Source organism: Camarhynchus parvulus, chromosome 1 (genome assembly GCF_901933205.1).
Source record: "Camarhynchus parvulus chromosome 1, STF_HiC, whole genome shotgun sequence".
NCBI lineage: Eukaryota > Metazoa > Chordata > Aves > Passeriformes > Thraupidae > Camarhynchus > Camarhynchus parvulus.
Genome location: NC_044571.1, coordinates 13,094,344 through 13,108,620, shown reverse-complemented (window position 1 = coordinate 13,108,620; position 14,277 = coordinate 13,094,344).

The following is a 14,277-nucleotide window of genomic DNA, read 5'->3' as shown; positions in this document are numbered from 1 at the left end:
TTTCACACAGGCTATGAGCTGCTCTGAAATAATCTCAGCTGAGGTGTTTGTGCAGAAGACCAGAAGCAGAAAAATTGCTGAGTAAAGACTTTTACAGTAAACCCCCTCAAATAATAGCATCCTATTTATTGATTTTTGGCATCTCCTGAGGTGGAAGGCGCCTGCAGTGTAGTTATAGTACTGCAGTTATGCATGTGAGTAACTAGCTTCCATCCACAATCCATATTATTTTTTTTCCATTATATCATCAACAATTAGCCAATTGTTATTGTGAAAAAAATAGCCAATTTTTAATGTGAACTGAAAATTAAACTCATTGAAGTCATATGTCACTTTTGAATTCAAGAAAGCCTGAATGCTTGTAGGATCAGGAAAAATAATTAACCTTAAAATGAACTAGAAAAAGTCTTAGCTTAGAAAACAAGAAAGAGTCTAGCACAATAATAAAGAGATATATTTAAGGTTTGATCCTTTTAAACTCTGCCAGCTGTTAACACAACTTATTTAAATAAGACAGAGAAAGCACCTTTTTATAGGCAATAGTTAATGTTGCCCTGCTTCTGATGTCACAGCCTAAGTGAACAGATTTCAAAAACAAATTCATAAAACTGAAGATAAACATATTAGCAAAGGGAATAAGATACCATACAGGAAAAGAAATAGAACCTTGGACAGTGCTGTTTGTGGGTCACATTGTACTGGAAATAAACAAGAATTGATGTGTTTTTTTAATGAAGACAGTGATTTCCAGCTTTATCAATAAAGTTTGCCTGGAGTCTAAAAGAAAATATATTTATATATTATAATCAGATTCTTTTTTCAGTATTTAAGGTCAGTTTCTCAAATGAATCATTAAATGTGGGCGATTTACAGAAGTAAATCTACATTTCCATTAAGTAATCATTATTCCTTTACTTCATCTCAGAAAAGAACTGTTAAAATGAATTTTCAACTTTAAAATATGGGTAAAAAATGTTGTTAATCCTACAGCAGGCAAGGCTGGAATGGCAGTAACCAATTTGCATTACAAAATAGAGCAAGACTGAAAGGTTGGTACGCCTGCTATATTGAAGGTGGGGAGAATTAACCTAGTCCACTATCTTCCCCTATCCTTATATGAAGATATATGAACAAGAACAAAGAAAAAGCCCAATTTTTCTAGTAGTAACTGGAATTTATAAAGTTCCAGATCTCCCAAGGCAGATGTACAGAGAAGCACAAAGCATACAGAATACCTGCATCCATGTAAACTTCTAAACTGTTGTGCCTTTGAGTCACATTCTCTCAAATAATTGTCTAGTCATTTTACTTAAAATTGTATTATGATTTTGCTAGAGGAAATTGCTTGAATGTCATTTATCATCAAGCAGTTGCAAGATGTAAAAGCTTCAACAAGGAGAAGAGGGGGTCCTGCATTTGAGTCACAACAAGTCCATGCAGTGCTCCAGGCTTGAGGCAGAGCAGCTCCTTTGGTAAAGGAGCTGGGGGTGTTGGTCAACAGCAGCTGGTCAATGTGCCCAGGAGCCCAAGAAGGCCAATGGCACCTGGCCTGGATCAGCAATAGTGCGGCAGCAGGACGAGGGCAGGGATTGTCCCCCTGTACTCAGCACTGGTGAGGCCACACCTCAAATCCTGTGTCCAGTTTTGGGCCTCTCACTCCGGGAAAGGCATTGAGGGGCTGGAGTGAGTGCAGAGAAGGGCAGCAGAGCTGGGGAAGGGTCTGGAGAGTCAGTCATAGGAGAAAATGCTGAAGCAGCTGTGAGTGTTTATCCTGGAGAAAAGGAGGCTCAGGGGAGATACTGTCCCTCTCTCTACAGCTGCCCGAAAGAGATTGTAGCAAGGTGGGGGTTCATTACTTTTACCAGGTACCAAATAATAGGATGAGTAAATGGCCTCAAGGTATATCTAGGGAGAATTAAACTGAATATTAGAAAAAATTTATTCACCTAAAAGTTGTAAAATATTGAAACAGGCTGTCCAGGGAGTGCTGGATTCGCCATCCCTGAAGGTATTTGAAAGACATGTAGATGTGACACTACATGATTTAGTGGTGGACTTGGTAATGCTTGGTTAACGGTTGGGTGCAATTCTTTCTTAGAGGTCTTTTCCAAGCTAAACAATTCTATTATGCTAAGATTCCATGTATTTTCCTGCAAAAAAACCCCATTTACTTTTAGTGACTAACAATGCATGGCAAACTTTAGTTTTAATGTTACTGACCAGTAACTCAGTAGAATATACTACACCTTAACAGGTGGAAATAAAGTCTAAAAAGTTTAGCCTCTTTCTTACATATCAGTTTTAATAGACAGCATTATTTGGCATTACAAAAACTATTTCATTTCTTTTAACAATCAGTTTGGATGATGCATTTTCTTCTAAATATGCTACTTCATTTGATGCAGTTTGTGACAGTGCTGCTAAGAAATAGTTTGATGATGAGATTACTTAGCCATTAAACTGGTGCATCTGACACTAGCAAATGTAATCGTGGTTGCTAGTGGCTACGACTTGGTGTTCATTCCAGAGCTTTCCCAGCTAATTGTCCCTTTCTCACTTTATACAAATCCCTTGCTTTGTTGCAGCTGTTAAACACTGTATTTTGGTTGGTGTACACTTGGATTACACAGGGGTTCAAGAAATAACAGCAGTTTTATCTCAAATAGGGTCTCTGAGTTTCAAAAAGCTGATATGTTTTTCTATTTCCACTGGAGTTCTGCCAGTTAAGCAGTTTCTAAATACAGTAAGAGCAATAGACATGAAATATTCTGAAAAATGTCAATCCTATTTCAGTATGGAAAACAGATTTAGATTTGTGTTCTCTGGCAAGTATATTATTATGTCCATTAGACTATTTCCACGGTTGTATGTTTTCTAGAACATGACCAGTAAATCTCTGGTTTTGATACAAAAATGTAGTGCTTCTAGGCATTAGCAGTGTGGAATTTTAGCATCTGGGAAAAAAGATAATGGCATGCAATGCCTTTCCACTCAAACATGTCTTGAATACTTGTGTACAAGTTCACAGTGAGAATGGCTAAATGTTATTACAAGGTGATGGCTGCTTAGTGATCCTCTTGAAATTATTTTACTCGGTTCAGCCCAGGCACAACATTTACATCTCAATTAGCTAGTACTGGCACAAATAAGATAGAATGACCTTTCTTTAAAAGGCGAAAAGGTCACTATGAATATCCAGTGCTATTTCAGAATTTAATGAGGACTGTTTTCACACAGTCCCAATGGGTGAGGGAAAATGACAATTTGCTCCTGTCACAATGCTGTTAGATACTCACTCAGGTTTTGTGTTGCCTCCCTTTTCCCCTATGCTTTAAGGAGCCTCTCAGTATGAAAGACACAGGACAGACTCGAAATCTAAGAACTGCAAACAAATGAGTAATATATCTGAGAGTGTTTCAAAAGGCTCTCCTTTGAAAGTTGCTCTTTAAGGGGAAATACATATCCTTAGACTCTAAATACATCTCTTAGACTCTCTAAGCAGCCATTCAGCCACTTGAGGCAGGCTTGACTTGGGAGATACTTGGAGGAATAATTCTAAGAGGAAAAGCTACATAGGAAGGAAACTTTCAGATCTAACCCTGGCCCGAACATTAACTCTAACCTTAACTCTGCCCACGTTTGCAGGGCTCAGGGGAGTCACAACTTGGCAGGGCTGGGCTGATGTCAAGGAATAAGAAGTCAAAAAGAGGCTCTGCAAACAGTGGAAGTTGCTGTGGGCCAGGCAGATGCAGCTGGGATGCCTGAGGTCAGATGAGTGTTTGCCTCTGCTAAACAGTGTGGGTAAGGGTTATGTCTGTGGTTTGTGTAACATTCTTTGAATTTTGCATCAGCAGCGCTTTTGCTCCATATGTATTTGGCACACAGAACAACCCCTGCCCTCAGCTACCTCTGCCCTGAGATTCACAGACACCTGCTGACTTCACAGAAACATTTTCTCTGCCTCACTGGGAAGTTTTCTTAGTGTGGGGGGCTTCTGCTTGCAAGGAGGAAAGATGAGAAGGATTATTACCCATTTCCATCCCTTCCACCTTCCTGGTAGGAAACTGTGCCAAGCACCACTACCAAACAATGGAGAACTGGCTGCTCTTTGTGCCACTGATAGAAGAGTCATGCAGTGGGAGATGGGAAACACAGAGCAGAAGACAGCAGCTGATAAAACTGTTCCTATTCAGCTTTGACATCAGTGGACTCTGTAAACTTTGCAAACATTATGTTACCTCTAGTTCATCCTAATAAACTTCATTAGCGATGTGTAGTTTATTTCAGAACTCAAAGGATGACCTTAAATATGACAAGAAACTTAATATGTTCAGCTTAAAACCTGTTCAACAGGACCACCCCAGGGTTTTCATTCATTGCCCATGAACGTCAACTTTTCCTATCCCTGGGACACTCAGCAATGTCTCACTTCAGAGTCAGATGTGTTGCTAAAATTAACATGAAAGAACTTCAAGTAGTGTCTCAGGAGGTATTTGTCTCAGCCCAAATATCTTGTTTATTAAAAATCTGTATCATTGTTGGTGGTACACACTTGTTTCTGAAGTAATACCTAAATAAGATACTTGTGTGACAATGTAAAATGTGTTTTACATACAATTACTGTCATACTTCCTTTCTACAAAAAGGCATCTCTTTAAAAGGTAGGATTCACTTGCACTTCTGTTTTATTTTTTATTTTTTGTCTTGTTTGAACACTTTTTTATATATGAGATTAACAGTCTTTTAAAGAAAGCAAAATCTACATTCCTTTGCCCTGGCAGCCAGGAAAGCCAACCATTTCCTGGGGGAGATCAGGCACAGCATCACCAGCCGGACAAGGGAGGGGATTGTCCTGCTCTGCTGTGCGCTGGGGTGGCCTCATATTGAATACTGAGGGCAGTTTTGGGCAGCAGAGTACAAGAAAAATATTCACCTGTTAGAGAGTGTCCAAAGGAGGGTAGTGAAGATGGTGAAGGGGCTGTGTGAGGAGAGGCTGAGGGCACTTGGTCTGTTCAGCCTGGAGGAGACTGAGGGGAGACCCCACTGCAGTTATAATTCCTTGTGAGGGGAAGAGGAAGGGCAGGCACTGATCTCTGCTCTGTGCTGACAGTGACAGGACCTGAGGGAATGGCCTGAAGCTGAGTCAGGGGAGGTTTAGGTTGGATGTCAGCAAAAGGTTCTTCACCCAGAGGGTGGCTGGGCACTGGGACAGGCTTCCCAGGGAACTAACTGGTCACAGCACCAAGCTTGGCAGAATTCAAGAAGTGTTTGGGCAACTTTCTCAGGCACATGGTGTGACTCTTGAGGATGGTCATGTTCAGGATTCAGAGATCCTGATGGACCCCTTCCAACTCAGCATATTCTGTAATTCTGTGAAGTAAACTGAAAATAAAAACATTTTGCCTGATGTGTCATTTGATGCATGACAGGATAAACACAGAAAGGAAAATTTGGCTGCAGATCTCATGCTGTGGAGCAGGTCAGCTGTGTTACCTTCTCTCCAGAGAGTTCATGCTTTCTCTCACCATCTTTTAGACTTTCTGTATTTTGTGTAAATGTCCTTTCTCTGCTCCTTCGATTCTTCTCACTTTCCTTACTTTTCACACTTGCGTCTTCCTCTCCATTGCCCTTCTGCATTTTCACTTGCCCTTGTCATGTTTCTGTTGTGTGGGGTTTATTTATTTAGTTTGGTGACCATAAAACATTCCATATCCTGCAGATATGCATTCTGAATTATCTGACAGATCACGCTACCAGTAGTAATGCAGTGTTTTGTTGTAAAAGGATTGATTAGTTTTTCATACATGCATTGTGATTTCTCTGGTGAAACACAGGTGATTTCTCTGTGAAAATGGCACTCAAATCCTCTTAATTCCAGATTTTCATTTCCACTCCTTTTTGGCAATGAAAGAAGAAAAAGCGTAGGAATAAATGCTTTTAAAATAGGCTTTCATTTTTTTTGCTCTCCTACTGTTATTGTTTTCTCTCATAATTTTCTCACTCTTCTCCTTCCATTGCTCTCCTTTGTATTTTAAAACCCCAATGCCTACAATATTTAGCAATAATGCTATTGTTATAGATGAGCAAGTTTAGTGCATATATTTAACCCAAATAATCTTTTATATTGGTCAAATGAATATTTCATAGTCTCCAAATGAAATTATTTTTTTCAAAATTAGAAAAACTGATCAATAAATCAATTTTTCAGAAGATTGCTGTATTGCTATTTGTCACATGCAAGTCAACTATTTTTAAACGTTTTTCTAAAATTAAAATTTTAAATTTTAAATTTTTCTACTAAGATCACTACATGCTCATTAATTTCCCACTTCTATTTTAAATCTCAGTGATTTAAACAGAACATCCTTCTATAGGTAAGGTCGACCTCATCTCAGATTCAAAATAATTATTTCACTCCTGTTTTCTCATCTTGTTTTGGAGCTGTATGCCTTAAGTCTTTGTAAACAGTACTGCTTTTTGTCCAGAAATCACTTGAGCAGCTAATATTCACTCAGCAGATGGTTAATTCTTCCTCTGAGACACTGGTGTCTAACCAGTTAATTTCCACTTTGTTGTGAATTTCCTTATTTATGAGAACCATGCTAAAGTTCTTTTCTCAGTAATTCAATTTTTACAGCTGCAATAATTTATGATCGAAATTTTCCTGCAGATGCTGTAAATCTCATACACTTAATACAAATAATCCTTTGGTTTATTTTAACCTCAAATCTTGCATTCACCATTGTATTCTTTATGATTTTCATGAAAATGTGGAAAATGAAACTCTATGGTGGGCTTAGGGAACTGATCCCTCAGTTGTAGACGCAGATGAACCTTACCCTTCTCAGCTGCACTCCTCAGATTTCTACAAATGGAAGTTTGAGATGTGTGAGAGCTCAGTAACATCCCTGGAGGAAGTTAGGGTATTTCTGCAGTGCACGGTGCAAACAGCAAGCAGCAGAGAATTTAAAAACCCTATATTTTAGAAATAGATTAGGGGATAAAGAATAGATGAAAAACCCTCCAAGGAATTATCAAGGATATTTTTCTATTATCTTATGTGTGTGGCTAGATTATTTTCCATATTATTCCACCTGCCACCCACTTCCTTTGTAGTGTTCATTTGATGTGGAGTGGTTTTGGATTAGGGAAGAAGAGGATGAGATAAGCAAAATCAACTATGATTTAAGAAAAAGGACTGAGAATTTCCTGAAGAGAGATGCTTAGACAGTGAGTTTTGAAAAAGAAAGAGACTTCCAGAAAGTGAAGGTCCAATGATGGCATTGCAGGCTGTCAGCAGAGCTCCCAGCCTCTGTCCTGTTGTCCTCAGTGACCTGCTGAGGGTCTGAGCTCTTTTGGGACACATCAGTGTGTGGCTCTGCTGTGCCCAGACCACGTCCCACTCACAGGACATTGCCATAAAGTCACAGTCACGTCCTGCTGCAAGTGCTCAGGAGGGACAGTTAATCTCACTGCTTTAACTGCTGAAAGACAGTAATGGAAAATTGATAAGGAGCTTAATGTTATTAAACACCTGTGAGAAACCATTTAGGGCAGAAGACATTTCTGCATCACTGAAGCCATAACTCTGCATTCACACATCATGATGCTTTTAGTGGAAAATCCAAGGCAATTAAAGGTTCTATTTCAATAACTGTTCTGTACTTTATGTCACCTCATAGCAGTCCCAGGGAAGTACATATAACAAACAGATAATCATGAAATAGTTATGAAAGCTGATGGTCAAGTGGATGGACAAGTCCAGTGGTCTGCTTGGCAATTGTATTTTGTATATTCAAATGTATCTTTTTCTGAACCAGAAATTTCAGTGATAGTATTGACAGCTAAACCAAGAGAATGAAAATTGTATTTTTGCTGTTCCAACACAAACTGACTGGTTAATTATGGAGTCTTTGGTAAATCACTACTTCAGGTGTGAGGGCCAGCTTCAGAGAAAGCTGTAAAGGACTGAAGGCAGATAGGCAGGTGTTGAGAGCCCTCACTTATGTTCTGAATGACAAGAATGTGAACCAGGTCATGTCTAGGAGCCACAAGGCTGTGGAATACAGAGTCATGCCTGTGCTCCTATGACCACTGGAGAGGCAGAGCTAAATACTGTGAACACAGTGAAATGCTAAAACTTCCCAGGGAACTCTGGATCAAAGCTAGCTTGAAGCATAGGCAGAACTCAGGCATACACTGAATCAAGTTTAGCTTAATTTTTTTAAGTTAATCCTTCAACAGATCTGATCTCACTTCCTGGTAAACCCTTAATGACAGTGTATCATGAACCATTAACTTATAGGAAGGTAAATGCTGTTATATAATTTGGAAAATTTGAAATTTTGAGGGCATGAATCTATTTAAATATTTTAAATTTTATTCAGCTTATCTAAATGTAGACTTTTTCTTCAGAGTTTATCCCCATCCTTTTTTGATACTGCAACAGTGCCCAGCAGTCAATGCCAGACTGGAGGTTTCTTGGTAGAAAGGACAGAAAAGTGCTGAACTTCCTCTGTGGGATTTTTCCAGACTCTGAGAACTTCTGTAGCTCAGAGCAACTGACTTATAAGCATTTATCATTGCAAAGTCCATCTTTGTATATTCCCTTTGCCAGAAAGGAAAGAGTAGTTTGAAAATGAAGATATTTTTGCATTTCTGTATTTTGATCACTGAAATATAGAACAGTCAAAACACAGGATGATTTTAAATTGATGGAAATTAGAAATGAAATGTTCAGTGAATAAACCATAATAATTATTTTTTAATAATACATATGAAATAATAAATCAGGAGTGTTAATGGAAGCTGTAATTTACCAAAAAAATACAGATTTAACACATCTGTGTAGTGAAAAGCTGAAATTTAATATAAACATGTTGTTGTTTATGAGGAAAAATCTGGATGAAAGAAAGAAGGTTATTGTCATTCTATGACCAGTGCGTTTGGTCATGTTTTCTGAAAATGTCATTGTGTTAAAGGTGGTGGCTGGGGAGCTCTTGTTTCCCTTGCTCAGTGGGTGCCCTTTGGCAGAAATTGATGATGAGTTTTGGTTTACAAACGCAGAGTACATTGAGCAAGGAAGAGCAACAGGTCTGTAGCAGAAGCAGAAAAGCAAAAAAAACCACCATGACAGGCTGATAGTTAAATAATCTGTTCTACAAAACATTTTGTTTTGATGAGTTATTTCCCAGTTTTCTGCAGACATCTCTGTACTGACTCTTTTGGTGGTTGGGTTCCAGCTCAGTACTCAGACTATGAAGAACTACAACAGAAGCTTCCTGAGGGAGAAACTTTGGGTTTTGGCTCAACCTTCATTAACCTATAGAATGGAAAAGAAGTAGAAAACAAAACTTTTGACGTACATTGTAATTGAAACAATGAAAAAATCCTTAAATGATAGTTGCTTTAGAGACCATAAATCTTCTGAACTATACAATTGTGACAAAAAAGGGCTGTTTTCTGCTGTAATAGGGGATCTGATATGAACTACAGTGAATGTATCAAAGCACTTTGTTTTTACTCCACAAAAATAGAGGTAATGAGCAAAACAGTTTTACCAAGTAAGATCTTTTTCCTCATAAGTTTAGATTCTCAAGAGAACTATTGATTTCCTATAACCTTGGCTCCATGCCTTCTGAACCACACACAAAAAGAAATCACCATAAAAATCTGCAATATTTGCTGCAGGCTGCACTGGTAACTTTCTATCATGTTTCCTTCCCCTCTGATATTGTCCTGTTGTACAGAACATTCTGCAGTGGAATACAAAAGCCAGCTTGTAGGCAACTTTTCTTTTATAATGTTTTGAACTGCTGTTTTGAGGTGAAAGGGGCACATTGTGAAATGTATAAAGTACTGTCAGCACATGTTTTATGGATTGTTTTTCTGTCATGCTGTATATGGTATGGCACCAGGAGCCCAAGTACACATGAATCCAGTTGAGATAGCAAACCTACAATGCCAGGAGAGAGCTAAGGCTGAGCTGTCACTCTCTGCTTTCCTCATATTCATGACTTATGAGATAATTTTTTTGCAGACATAGAAAAGTATGAAATATTAATATCTTTCACCATTGGAATTTGAAGGAAAGAAAATTATTCTGGTCTTCATGGAGTTGTGCACATCTAATAAGTGAGATATGGATAGGAAGATGTGTCCAATTCAGTTGCTACATGCCCTGAGTGTCTTGTGGCTTCTGCACACCTGTATATACACTAGTGAAGGTAACTCTGGAATTGCACAAATCCTAAACGCAATTAATTATTTTCTCAAAGCAAAACCAAAGTTTTTTGTTCTTTTTCTTGGTCTAAATCTGTTTGTGCTGGCATAGTCTGCTTCAACAGTGTGTGTGCTGAAGGCATCCACTGCTGTAACATGGCATCAATTTGGTTCATGAAAGGATTGCATTGCATCCTTAAACTTTTGTCCATCATATATCTTAGATTTTGAAAAATTTGGGCAGTTTCATGTAAATTTAACAAATACAGCATCAACAAGAAATATCAGAAAAGAGAAGGCTTTAGTTTCTGATTAAAACTGTCTGCAGTTGATACACTGAGGTGAGGAAGAATGAACCTGTTTTTGCGAGGGCTTTCTCTTTATGTTTTATGTCAGAAAGATTAAAAAATGTGAGCAAGAGGAAGGATGGGGACAAAATTTCAGTGATAAGGGAAAAGTAAAAGATATGTAAAAGAAGAAAAATGATAGAATGATAGATATTAGAGAAAGGTAACAAAACTTTGCCTCTTACATCTGAACTTTCATTGATTATTACCTTATTTCCAGGTCTTAATTAAAACTTAGGAATTTTAGAGGGCAATGTGGAATTTCCTTCAGTGCACTTGTCTGGGAGATTCTTGGTAAAGTAAAACATCCATTACACTTTGAATCTATTCTATTAATTCTGTACAGCAAAGAAAAAAAATGAATCACAATCACACTAACACTTGTTGGATTTTCTTCAGTGGTGTTTTTCCCATTGCTTCTCTCAGTGAAAACTTTTGTGTATTAGAGGTGTTGAGCTTACACAGAAACACTTGAAAATAGATCTAAAAAGGCAGTGTTTGCACAGAAAAGAACAGTAAATTGGAAAGAGAATGAATTCTCTTTCTAAATCAAGAAATCAATCCTCTGTTAAAAACCAACCAACCAACAAACAAACAAACAAACAAACAAACCTCAAACAAGCAAAACTCCCAAATGCACCAGCCAGCCCCCCAAACAAACACCATGCCACGAATGACTCAACACTTGTTAAAGAAACTTTTGGCAGAATTTTGGATTTTTGATCTCTGCTCCCTGTCAGCCTCTGTGAGTTTACAAGACTTGGCATCCTAACTTGTTATTTTTCTTCTTCACTCTTACTTCTGAATAGTCCAAGTCTATGTCAAGTCTTTTTTTTTCCTTCTTTTATCTGACATACACATCTTTCCACCTGTCAAAACTTGAATGCCTAGATATTCTGGTGTGATAAAGGCTTGAGGGAAAAAAAAAAACATTTTAAGATAATCACGCCATAAGCTTAAACATAAGGTTACAATAGACATTTTTTTTCTCTAACTTCTGATTCATATTTCTTGTGGCATTTTCATCATCAGGATTTCAGAAATTCTAACAGGAACACAGTAGGTTTAGGATTGAAATGCTATGTGCTTGAGGATGTGCATATGGATTTTATCAGTAGTTTTTTTGTCTCAGTCTTCACAGGGCTTTCTCAAGAACTACAATAATGCAGATGCCAAAATTAAGTCTGCTGAAATTGAATTTTTCCTCCCCTATCTATGGAAATACAATTAAATAGGACAATACAAATGGAATCCTATTTTATAAAACTCTTTTTATTCCAGTTTGCAGTTTTTCCTTCATTCCACAAAGTCCTTTTCTGATCAATGTGGGTTCATATGAAGACAATAAAAAGAAGAACTTTGGAATGTGCCTTTAGCATCAAAGAAACTGAAGCTCTGCAGACCATATTGGGTACCTGAAGTAGGTAATGCATTTCCAAATGAAAGCATAAAGCAGAATGGGAATGATATGCAAATTGGATAAAATCAGTAGCAGTTATGCTTACATGGGACTACAGATAAACAAACTGCCTTGTTTGTATTCTACAGCAATAGATTTAACCAAAAAGAAATTGTAGGGTTTTTTGGTGTGCATGTGTGTTTCTCTAAATAAAACATTTCCTAACAGCACAAGTGACTAACCCAGAACGGAAAGTTTGTTGAATCTTGGTGTTGGTTCAGTTTTTGGAAGCACAGAGTAAACAAACTAAAGCCAGGAGAATTCTCATGGAATTGAAGTGTACCTTACAGCAGATGACTGTAATGTTGAATATGTGAATACATGTGGATTTATGCAGGTGAATATTTAAGGTAAGGAATGTTTATTAAAAAAAAAAAGAAAATATAAATGTGTGATATCAGTCTGTGTTTTTTTTTTTGTCATTGAATTTACCATGATGCAGTAAAAATCTAAGAATGTCTGAACATATTTTGACCCAAGTCATTACTATGTTTTGATAATTCATTAAATAATACATTCAAGGAATTACTGTAGACTTAAACATGCTTAAACACAGTTTAATTAGTAGAAAGTCTGGATTAAAATTTCAAATGTTTAAAATTTTATTGCTTTGCATCAGAATCTAGGGAAATGAGAGGACATTATATTGCTCATAGCACATGAAGCAAACAGTGGTCATAAATAGCAGTAATTTTGTCTTGTATTAAAACCTAAAATATTTTGTGGAAAAGGTTAGCAAAAAATCTAGAAAGGAAGGACTGACTGCCCCTGAAGGGTTGGTACACTGTGGAAAACTGACTTCAGAGCTAGAGCTCTAGTGAGGAAAACATTGTGAAAAGAGTCACAGATAGCGTAAGGGCAGAGAGGGATATATAAAAAGAAATAATGGAAAGTCAAAGGTATAAATTAAATCAGCTTCAGAAAAGTACACCTTTTTTATACCTGTGAAATAAATTGGTTTGGAGAAAGAAAAAGACTTTGCAAGTTTGTAGAAAGTTTGGGTCAAATTTTGTTTATTCTGGCATCAACTTTTTAAACTTCTGTGCATATACAGTACACTTACACTCCTGAGGGCTTTCTCTTTCCCCAGGAATTTTCTTTATGGTCAAAATGCTTAGTCACAAAAAATTGTGGGGATTTTTGTTTTTTTGCGTATTTTGACTATTCCCATTTTAAAATTTTTTAATATGCATTTGTCATTTTAGTCCGAGAAGTACAGAATGATAGGTGGTTCACTTTCCCTGTGTAAGTAATCTTATAAATAATCCCTGTTCTTAGGTCTTCTAGAGATAATGACTTCACTTAGCCCTCCACAGAACATGGAGAATTGTAAGCTGTAAAATAAAGATATATTCAGCACATTAAGCTCTGGAAGTCAAACAGATTAATAACACAATTTCCTTTAAAACTGAAACAAGTTACAAAAATTGAAAAAGTGACAGTTCACAAAATTGTTGAGGATGGTATGAAACTACAGTTGTAATAGCCAATTTTTTGCTAGATATGCATCTATAATTTCAATGACTGTGCGGGCTTGCCTGATTAAAGCAACTCATGACACAGACAATAAGGCATACCTCTGTATGGTGATTTTTAAATTATAATAAAATATAATTAATGATATTTTTTAAGGCAAGGAAGTAACTTAAAATCTATCATTGATACCAATAAGTGGACAGCCCAAACAATTTTTAAACTTTGAAAGTTTTAAATATCACAAATTATATCTTCTACTAAAAAAAGTGTCATTCATGAAATGTTACCAGCTTTTTTCTCTTCACTGATTAGTGGCTCATATACTAAATTTTTAATTTTGCCATGTATAGGTTTCTAATTCTTTTGAAACCCAATCAGGACAGACTATCCAATTTTTTGTGTTTGTTACATTCTGACATTTTTAATTGAAAATATAATGGCACTGCTTAGCCATTTAATAGAATGCATTTTTTTCATATGCTTGTTTGCTTTTGATAAAAACCTAATATTGACAGGAAACACCACATCCAACTCAGAGTTGTATGTGCAAAACTGCCTGTAAAGTAAAAAACCAAAGATTTAGAGCTGGAAAAATGAAATAATTATAGACTAAGAAATAATAAACTAAACACCCTTGATTACACAACTCCCTAGGTGCCTTCTTCCCATGCTACAGGCTGTTTGTTATTCTTTAAAAAAAACCAGGGATCTTAGAAGGCTGTTTACATAATTATATTTTGAATTATGGCTTTATTAGTTTAAATAAATGGTGAT